The 10,987-nt window shown below is 37.5% G+C and overlaps 1 non-coding gene across 1 annotated transcript; it reads left to right on the top strand.

Moving 5' to 3' along the window:
- Positions 1–10,049: 10,049 nt before the first annotated feature.
- On the top strand, positions 10,050–10,157 carry LOC130943028 (small nucleolar RNA R71). Its single transcript, XR_009071566.1, has one exon. It is a non-coding gene; the product is annotated as a small nucleolar RNA R71 (small nucleolar RNA).
- The last annotated feature ends 830 nt before the right edge of the window (positions 10,158–10,987 follow it).

The raw sequence follows: 10,987 nt of genomic DNA, 5'->3' as shown, positions 1-10,987 counted from the left end.
ATATTTTTAACCATTAAGCACAATTAGGAGAAATTCATGAAACCATGCTATTTTGGTGAATAAATGTGGGATAAGTTGATAAAATCTCCTAAATTCAACACAAGATAAACCACAAAATTGGGGTTTATCAAACCGCCACGACGAGCCTCTTTTGGAACCAAGAAGTAGAAGATTTGACGATTTAGTGTTTTAATCACAAAATTTTTGTAAATTTGCATAAGAATCTGAGGAGTTCACTGTGATTCTGTACCGCGCATATGACAATGCTATGGTTGAGATGCAAGAATACAAAGCCAAAAGTAAAGAAAAAATGTTCATTATCTCATGAAGATACTTCGTTGGAAGATATTAACTAGCTTCAAAACCCTTCACGGGTGAGAACAAGAGGACATCAAAAAAATAGATTGGGGTCGATCACTAAAAGACATATTGTAAATACTACAAAGAAAAAGAAAAAGAAAGTTCTAATTGAGGTAAAACTCATGTTCTTTAAATAGTGGGAATTAAGTTTGTACATGTTAATAGTTTTGCTAATATATGATTTACCTTTTGCAATTGAACTTTTATGATGGTAGTTCAATGGTTTGCAATCAAATTCCAGCCATTATCATGGACATAGAGGTTGATAATTGTGACAAGGTCTTGCCTTGGAAGTTTCTAATAACTTTCTTATTCTCCTCACTAAGTTCTTGAAAGTTAATTTTTGATGGATAACGTGGTCCTACAAAAGCAGCAAGAAATATTTCAGTGACACAGAAATAATTTGATAATACACTGAAATTTGATTCATAGAATATATTAGGAAATTGATTTCACCAGTTATACTCAAGCCAATGATAGCAGCTATATTTTCTTGGGTGATGTTGATTATACCATACCGAGTGTCTAGTTTGTTACGGGACAGATCAAATAAATATGCCAACTGTTTCGATAGCTTATGTGGCATATTCATTGGAGGGATATGCATCAAACCACCAAATTCTAGTTCTCAAACAATTGTTTTCTTGTCCTTGCTCATGTTTTGGAATTTATCTTGAATAGATCTTGTGGAGCATCTCAAATCATGGATTTTCTATAAATAAATGAGAATCATGTAAATAAACTATATTTATACAAAATAAATTGAGTTGTTCAAACATATATATGCTTACATTATATTTTAGTGCTACCTTTGGTGCCATTTTTTCTGTAAGGAATAAGAAAAAAGGTTAATACAGCGAAAGACAAACCAAATACACCAAAACACAAACCAAATAAACTGAAATATAAATCAAACACGCCATTATTATTTTTTTATTACATCCTACAATGTGATATCAGAAAGACATGCAACTGAATCAAACATGCATAAAATGATACTAGAAGCACTAGAATAAAATTCTATGGTTTCTTACAAGAAATCAATGAACAAAATTCCTGATAAGTGGACAAAAACAGTTGCAAATCACTCAAATTTGTACATAATAACATCAGAAGTACAAGGATAATATTCTATTATCTAGTTACAGCATAAAAGTATAACACCACCAAGTACACCTCAATTCCGGTGAAATACACAGAAAGATAGGCCAAATACACCGAAATACAAACCAAATAGACTAAAACGCAAACATGAATACAATGATACCAGAAGCACTACGAACACTCATTTCGAAATATGCAAAACACATTCACATCCCTCAAACACATGCAAATATAGGTTAAACTATACAACGAATATTACGTTGTATTTTTACACCGACCTAACACAATTATCACCGAATAAAGCGTTTAATGAGAATAGTAACGCAAGAACACAAATAAAATGCAATATTACTACGTAGCATTTTACAATCAGAATGTGAAAGAGAAAAGTGAGAAAATTGCAAGATTAGTAAACATTGTCTTCAATAATCTTACGTCTTTTCTTTCTGTGTTTGTTGGTGAAGATTTCGACTTTAGCTTTGAAACTTCCTCAACTTTTCGTGACGATTTTGAGAGGTTTTGAGAGTTGTTTGAATTTTAAGTGTTACAATTTTGATCGAGGAAGAAAAACCGTTTTTCATAATGAGGTTCACGCTATTCAATAATCTTAGAAGTACGTGTTTACACGCACTCTAACATTAGGGTTATTTTTATTGGGGTTGGGCCAACTTGTTTGGACTTATTTGCTAAAAAGACTTGTATGTGTAACAGGTCTATTTTCAAAATTACTCTATGGATGACATGATTACAGATGAACTTGGCTTAAGGGTAGACCAACAAGGCATGAGTAGTGGTGTTGCTCAAGCAAACTAAATGGTTATTGTGTGAGATACAATTGCAAATGAACTATGGGCTAATTATAACCATTGAGTATTATATAATAGATGTATTTAATATATGATCATAAGTATGTTGAACATAATGTAATTTTGGATGATTTGATAAAATTGTATTTTGGCTATTTTATTAATAACTAGCTTAAAAAATTGCTTGCATTTTTTTGTGTCAAATTTCTAGTTTATTTGTTAATTGTATTTATACTTGCAAAAGAACTGCATGAAGTTTAAGAAGAGTGAAATGGATTTATACATGATTATGACGTTTAAAGAAGAATGAATTTATGTATGACTATAATATTTTAAGAAGAATAAATTTTTAATGACTATTTGTTCATTTGTTGATATAATATTATTTTAAATATTTTTAATATATTAAAAACAATCAAACCAAACATATTTTCAGTGTTTTCATTTTTTTGAAAATCGGAAACAATGATCAAAACAAACATGTTTCCTAAAATTTGAAAACAAAATAATTTTCAAAAAATAAAAGTTGAAAATAAAAATAGAAAACATTTCCTTAAACTGAATGCATCTAATGTTTTCAAATAAGAATCACATGCATATATGACATGCGACGTGCATAAAAAAAAATTGGTATTGCCAATTTACAGTAAAGTGACAATTAGATTCCTGAAGATTTCGATTTTAAATTAATTAGCCTTAAAAAAATACCAATTTGGTCCTCTAAAATAATAAATAGTGGACACATGATATCTTTTCTATTAATTCATCAACTAAAACTTAACGAATATAGTTATATGTACTATTAATTATTCTGTCATGTCTATTTATGAAAGATAGTAATGTAGATAAAAACTTTTGGAGCGAAACTTCACTTGTTTTGATAGAATTTGTGATAAATAGAGAGTAGTTGATAAAATGATATATAAAAACTCAAAAGATAATAAATGATTCACTATCCAAAACTACATCGTTTTCATACTCATGTGACAGTAACGATACATACACCACTATAAATAACGAAATACATAGATAATTTCATTTTATTTTGCATTATTCATTGACAAAAGGACATACATATTTATCGTCTATTACTTTAAAAAATTTAATTAATATTTTTTTTAAAGACTAACTAATCCAAAATCAACATCTTTAAACATTTAATTACCACTTTATTTGCCGATTTATTTGTGTCCCTACTTGTTGATTGTAGATCTAACAATATATATAGTATTCTCAACCTCAAATAAATTGTAGGATATAATTTATATTAAATTGTAATTAATGATTCTACTCTCATTTTCTCCTATTACATTTACACCCATCTAATAGTCATATTAAAAAAAGAAAATATCGCCAAAGCAAGATGGAAATAAATTTATCATTTACCTTTTAAAAATATAACAATCCATAGAAAGAAGAGCATTGGAAAAAATCAAATGCGGTAACCAAAGTAGCAAAACTCACTAGTGTCTTTTCACATACCACTGGTGCACGAAATTGTGATCAATACTTTTCAAAACATAAACAATCCCTAGTAATGGCTCCAAAGACTTGGTGCTCAATACCATGGCATAAACACAACTTCGCACAACTAACCAGCAAGTGCACTGGGTCGTCCAAGTAATAAACCTTACGCGAGTAAGGGTCGATCCCACGGAGATTGGTGGTATGAAGCAAGCTATGGTCACCTTGTAAATCTCAGTCAGGCAGACTCAATTGGGTATAGATGATGAATAAAGCATAAAGATAAAGATAGAGATACTTATGTATATCATTGGTGAGAGCTTCAGATAAGCGTATGAAGATGCCTTCCCTTCCGTCTCTCTGCTTTCTTACTGTCTTCATCCAATCCTTCTTACTCCTTTCCATGGCAAGCTTGTGTAGGGTTTCACCGTTGTCAATGGCTATCTCCCATCCTCTCAGTGAAAATACGTCCCTGATGCTCTGTCACAGCAGAGGCTAATCATCTGTCGGTTCTCGGTCCGGCCGGAATAGAATCCAGTGATTCTTTTGCGTCTGTCACTAACGCCCCGCCTTTCGGAGTTTGAAGCACGTCACAGTCATTCAATCATTGAATCCTACTCAGAATACCACAGACAAGGTTAGACCTTCCGGATTCTCTTGAATGCCGCCATCAGTTCTTGCCTATACCACGAAGACTCTGATCTCACGGAATGGCTGGCTCGTTTGTCAGGCGAGCACTCGGTTGTCAGGCGATCAACCATGCATCATGCAATCAGAAATCCAAGAGATATTCACTAAGCCTCGAATGCTTGTAGAACAAGAGTGATTGTCAGTCACTTTGTTCATGAGTGAGAATGGTGATGATCCGTGACAATCATCACCTTCATCAAGTTGAAGAACAAGTGATATCTTGGACAAAGAACAAGCGGAATTGAATAGAAGAACAATAGTAATTGCATTAATACTCGAGGTACAGCAGAGCTCCACACCTTAATCTATGGTGTGTAGAGACTCCACTGTTGAAAATACATAAGAACAAGGTGATCATTGGTTTCGGCCCCAAAGAGGGAACCAGAAGAACCAAGATGAAAATACAATAGTAAAAGGTCCTATATATAGAAAACTAGTAGCCTAGGGTGTACAGAGATAAGTAAATGACACAAAAAATCCACTTCCGGGCCCACTTGGTGTGTGCTTGGGCTGAGAAATGAAGCATTTTCGTGTAGAGACTCTCCTTGGAGTTAAACGCCAGCTTTTATGCCAGTTTGGGCGTTTAACTCCCATTTAGGTGCCAGTTCCGGCGTTTAACGCTGGAATTTCTTGAGGTGACTTTGAACGCCGGTTTGGGCCATCAAATCTTGGGCAAAGTATGGACTATCATATATTGCTGGAAAGCCCAGGATGTCTACTTTCCAACGCCGTTGAGAGCGCGCCAATTGGGCTTCTGTAGCTCCAGAAAATCCACTTTGAGTGCAGGGAGGTCAGAATCCAACAGCATCTGCAGTCCTTTTCAGTCTCTGAATCAGATTTTTGCTTAGGTCCCTCAATTTCAGCCAGAAAATACCTGAAATCACAGAAAAACACACAAACTCATAGTAAAGTCCAGAAAAGTGAATTTTAACTAAAAACTAATAAAAATATAATAAAAACCAACTAGATCATACTAAAAACATACTAAAAACAATGCCAAAAAGCGTATAAATTATCCGCTCATCACAACACCAAACTTAAATTGTTGCTTGTCCTCAAGCAACTAAAAATCAAATAAGATAAAAAAAAGAATATGCAATGAACTCCAAAAACATCTATGAAGATCAGTATTAATTAGATGAGCGGGGCTTTTAGCTTTTTTGCCTCTGAATAGTTTTGGCATCTCACTTTATCCTTTGGAACTCAGAATGATTGGCTTCTTTAGGAACTCAGAATCCAGATAGTGTTATTGATCCTCCTAGTTAAGTATGATGATTCTTGAACACAGCTACTTATTGAATCTTGGCTGTGGCCCAAAGCACTCTGTCTTCCAGTATTACCACCGGATACATACATGCCACAGACACATAATTGGGTGAACCTTTTCAGATTGTGACTCAGCTTTGCTAAAGTCCCCAATTAGAGGTGTCCAGGGTTCTTAAGCACACTCTTATTGCCTTGGATCACAACTTTATTTCTTTCTTTTTCTTTCTTTTCTCTTTTTTTTCGGTTTTTTTTTTCGCTTGCTTCCTTCTTCTCTTTTTTTTTTGTATTCACTGCTTTTTCTTGCTTCAAGAATCATTTTTATGATTTTTCAGATCCTCAGTAACATGTCTCCTTTTTCATCATTCTTTCAAGAGCCAACATTCATGAACCACAAATTCAAAAGACATATGCACTGTTCAAGCATACATTCAGAGAACAAAAGTGTTGCCACCACATCAAAATAATTAAACTGTTATAAAATTCAAAATTCATGCAATTCTTTTCTTTTTCAATTAAGAACAATTTTTAAGAAAGGTGATGGATTCATAGGACATTCATAACTTTAAGGCATAGACACTAAGACACTAATGATCACAAGACACAAACATGGATAAACATAAGCATAAAAATTCGAAAAACAGAAGAATAAAGAACAAGGAAATCAAGGAACGGGTCCACCTTAGTGATGGCGGCTCTTCCTTTCTCTTGAAGGTCCTATGGAGTGCTTGAGCTCCTCAATGTCTCTTCCTTGCCTTTGTTGCTCCTCTCTCATGATTCTTTGATCTTCTCTTATTCATGGAGGAGAATGGAGTGTTCTTGGTGCTCCACCCTTAGTTGTCCCATGTTGGAACTCAATTCTCCTAGGGAGGTGTTTAGTTGCTCCCAATAGTTTTGTGGAGGAAAGTGCATCCCTTGAGGCATCTCAGGGATCTCATGATGAGAGGGGTCTCTTGTGTGCTCCATCCTTTTCTTGGTAATGGGCTTATCCTCATCAATGGTGATGTCTCCCTCTATGTCAACTCCAACTGAATAACAGAGGTGACAAATGAGGTGAGGAAAGGCTAACCTTGCTAAGGTAGAGGACTTATCCGCCACCTTGTAGAGTTCTTGGGCTATGACCTCATGAACTTCCACTTCTTCTCCAATCATGATGCTATGGATCATGATGGCCCGGTCTAAAGTAACTTCGGACCGGTTGCTAGTGGGAATGATTGAGCGTTGGATAAACTCCAACCATCCTCTAGCCACGGGTTTGAGGTCATGCCTTCTCAATTGAACCGGCTTGCCTCTTGAATCTCTCTTCCATTGTGCGCCCTCTTCACATATGATTGTGAGGACTTGGTCCAACCTTTGATCAAAGTTGACCCTTCTTGTGTAAGGATGTTCATCTCCTTGCATCATAGGTAAGTTGAACGCCACCCTCACACTTTCCGGACTAAAATCCAAGTATTTCCCCCGAACCATAGTAAGATAATTCTTTGGATCCGGGTTCACACTTTGATCATGGTTCTTGGTGATCCATGCATTGGCATAGAACTCTTGAACCATCAAGATTCCGACTTGTTGAATGGGGTTGGTAAGCACTTCCCAACCTCTTCTTCGGATCTCATGGCGGATCTCCGGATATTCACCATTTTTGAGTGAAAAGGGGACCTCGGGGATCACCTTCTTCAAGGCCACAACTTCATAGAAGTGGTCTTGATGCACCCTTAAGATGAATCTATCCATCTCCCATGACTCGGAGGTGGAAGCTTTTGCTTTCCCTTTCCTCTTTCTAGAGGTTTCTCCGGCCTTGGATGCCATAATGGTTATGGAAAAACGAAAAAGCAATGCTTTTACCACACCAAACTTAAAATGTTTACTCGTCCTCGAGCAAAAGAAGAAAGAAGAGAGTAGAAGAAGAGAAATGAGGAAGAGGGAGATGGTGGTGTATTCGGCCAAAGAGGGGAGAAGTGTTGTTTAGGTTGTGTGAAAATGAAGGGGTTAAGAAGGGTTTATATAGGAGAGAGGGGAGATGAGGTTCGGCCATTATGGGTGGGTTTGGGAGGAAAAGTGGTTTGAATTTGAAGGGTGAGGTTGGTGGGGTTTTATGAAGGATGGATGTGAGTGGTGAAGAGAAAGATGGGATTTGATAGGTGAAGGGTTTTTGGGGAAGAGGTGTTGAGGTAATTGGTGAATGGGGGAAGAAGAAAGAAAGTGGTGGTGGGGTCCTGTGTGGTCCACAGATCCTGTGGTGTCAAGGAAAAGTCATCCCTGCACCAAATGGCATCAAAATTCATGTTTTGAGCCATTGCTGGCGTTAAACGCCGGACTGGTGCCCATTCATGGCGTTTAACGCCAGGTTCTTGCCCTTTTCTGGCGTTTAACGCCAGTCTGGTGCCCCTTTCTGGCGTTAAACGCCCAGAATGGTGCCAGACTGGGCGTTAAACGCCCAACTGCTAGGCTTACTGGCGTTTGAACGCCAGCAGCATCTTCCTCCAGGGTGTGCTGTTTTTCTTCCTATTTTTCATTCTGTTTTTGCTTTTTCAATTAATTTTGTGACTTCTTATGATCATCAACCTACAAAATAAATAAAATAACAAAAGAAAATATGTAAAATATAATATTGGGTTGCCTCCCAACAAGCGCTTCTTTAATGTCAGTAGCTTGACAAAGGACTCTCATGGAGCCTCACAGATACTCAGAGCAATGTTGGAACCTCCCAACACCAAACTTAGAGTTTGAATGTGGGGGTTCAACACCAAACTTAGAGTTTGGTTGTGGCCTCCCAACACCAAACTTAGAGTTTGACTGTGGGGGCTCTGTTTGTCTCTGAATTGAGAGAAGCTCTTCATGCTTCCTCTCCATGGTGACAGAGGGATATCCTTGAGCCTTAAACACAAAGGATTCTCCATTCACTTGAATGATCAGTTCACCTCTATCAACATCAATCACAGCCTTTGCTGTGGCTAGGAAAGGTCTGCCAAGGATGATGGTTTCATCCATGCATTTCCTAGTCTCTAGGACTATGAAATCAGTAGGGATGTAATGGTCTTCAATCTTAACCAAAACATTCTCTACAAGTCCATAAGCTTGTTTTCTTGAGTTGTCTGCCATCTCTAGTGAAATTTTTGCAGCTTGTACCTCAAAGATCCTTAGCTTCTCCATTACTGAGAGAGGCATGAGGTTTACACTTGACCCTAAGTCACACAGAGCCTTCTTGAAGGTCATGGTGCCTATGGTACAAGGTATGGAAAACTTCCCAGGGTCTTGTCTCTTTTGAGGTAATTTCTGCCTGGACAAGTCATCCAGTTCTTTGGTGAGCAAAGGAGGTTCATCCTCCCAAGTCTCATTTCCAAATAACTTGTCATTTAGCTTCATGATTGCTCCAAGGTATTTAGCAACTTGCTCTTCAGTGACATACTCATCCTCTTCAGAGGAAGAATACTCATCAGAGCTCATGAAAGGCAGAAGTAAGTCCAATGGAATCTCTATGGTCTCATTTTGAGTCCCAGATTCCCATGGTTCCTCATTGGGGAACTCATTGGAGGCTAGTGCACGCCCATTGAGGTCTTCCTCAGTGGCGTTCACTTCCTCCCCTTCCTCTCCAAATTCGGCCATATTGATGGCTTTGCACTCTCCTTTTGGATTTTCTTCTGTGTTGCTTGGAAGAGTACTTGGAGGGAGTTCAGTAACTTTCTTGCTCAGCTGTCCCACTTGTCCTTCCAAATTCCTAATGGAAGACCTTGTTTCAGTCATGAAACTTTGAGTGGTTTTGATTAGATCAGAGACCATGGTTGCTAAGTCAGAGGGGTTCTGCTTAGAATTCTCTGTCTGTTGCTGAGAAGATGATGGAAAAGGCTTGCCATTGCTAAACCTGTTTCTTCCACCATTGTTGTTGTTGAAACCTGGTTGAGGTCTCTCTTGATTCTTCCATGAGAGATTTGGGTGATTTCTCCATGAAGAATTATAGGTGTTACCATAGGGTTCTCCTAGGTAATTCACCTCTTCCATTGAAGGGTTCTCAGGATCATAAGCTTCTTCCTCAGATGAAGCATCCTTAGTACTGCCAGGTGCATGTTGCATTCCAGACAGACTTTGAGAAATCAAATTGACTTGTTGAGTCAATAGTTTATTCTGAGCCAAAATGGCGTTCAGAGTGTCAATCTCAAGAACTCCTTTCTTCTGACTTGTCCCATTGTTCACAGGATTTCTCTCAGAAGTGTACATGAATTGGTTATTTGCAACCATTTCAATGAGCTCTTGAGCTTCTGTAGGCGTCTTCTTCAGATGAAGAGATCCTCCAGCAGAGCTATCCAAGGACATCTTAGATAGTTCAGAGAGACCATCATAGAAAATACCTATGATGCTCCATTCAGAAAGCATGTCAGAAGGACATTTTCTTATCAATTGTTTGTATCTTTCCCAAGCTTCATAGAGGGATTCTCCATCCTTCTGTCTGAAGGTTTGGACTTCCACTCTAAGCTTACTCCATCTTTGTGGTGGAAAGAACTTTGCCAAGAAGGCATTGACTAGCTTTTTCCAAAAGTCCAGGCTTTCTTTAGGTTGAGAGTCCAACCATATTCTAGCTCTGTCTCTTACAGCAAAAGGGAATAGCATCAGTCTATAGACCTCAGGGTCTACCCCATTAGTCTTGACTGTGTCACAGATTTGCAAGAATTCAGCTAAGAACTGATGAGGATCTTCCATTGGAAGTCCATGGAACTTGCAATTCTGTTGCATTAGAGAAACTAATTGAGGTTTAAGCTCAAAGTTGTTTGCTCCAATGGCAGGGATAGAGATGCTTCTCCCATAGAAGTTGGGAGTAGTGCAGTAAGTCACCCAGCACCTTCCTTGCATTGTTTGCATTATTGTTGTTTTCGGCTGCCATGTCTTCTTCTTCTTTGAAGAATTCGGTCAGGTCCTCTAAAGAGAGTTGTGCTTTGGCTTCTCTTAGCTTTCTCTTCAAGGTCCTTTCAGGTTCAGGGTCAGCTTCAACAAGAATGCCTTTGTCTCTGCTCCTGCTTATATGAAGAGAGAAGAGAACAAGAAAATGTGGAATCCTCTATGTCACAGTATAGAGATTCCTTGAGGTGTCAGAGGAAAAGAGAAATAGAAAGAAGAAGGAGAAGAAGAATTCGAACTTTAATTAGATAAGGTTCGAATTGTGCATTGAGGAGGAGTGGTACTCCATAATAGAAGGATGTGAGAAGGAGGGAAGTAATTTTTCGAAAATTAATTAAATATTTTGAAAACATTTTTGAAAACACTAATTGATTTTCGAAATTAAAAGTAAGAAAGAATCAAGTGATTTTTGA

This window comes from Arachis stenosperma, chromosome 7 (genome assembly GCF_014773155.1).
Source record: "Arachis stenosperma cultivar V10309 chromosome 7, arast.V10309.gnm1.PFL2, whole genome shotgun sequence".
Lineage (NCBI taxonomy): Eukaryota > Viridiplantae > Streptophyta > Magnoliopsida > Fabales > Fabaceae > Arachis > Arachis stenosperma.
The sequence above is the reverse complement of the archived record's forward strand: the minus strand, read 5'-3'. Positions and strand labels throughout refer to the sequence as shown.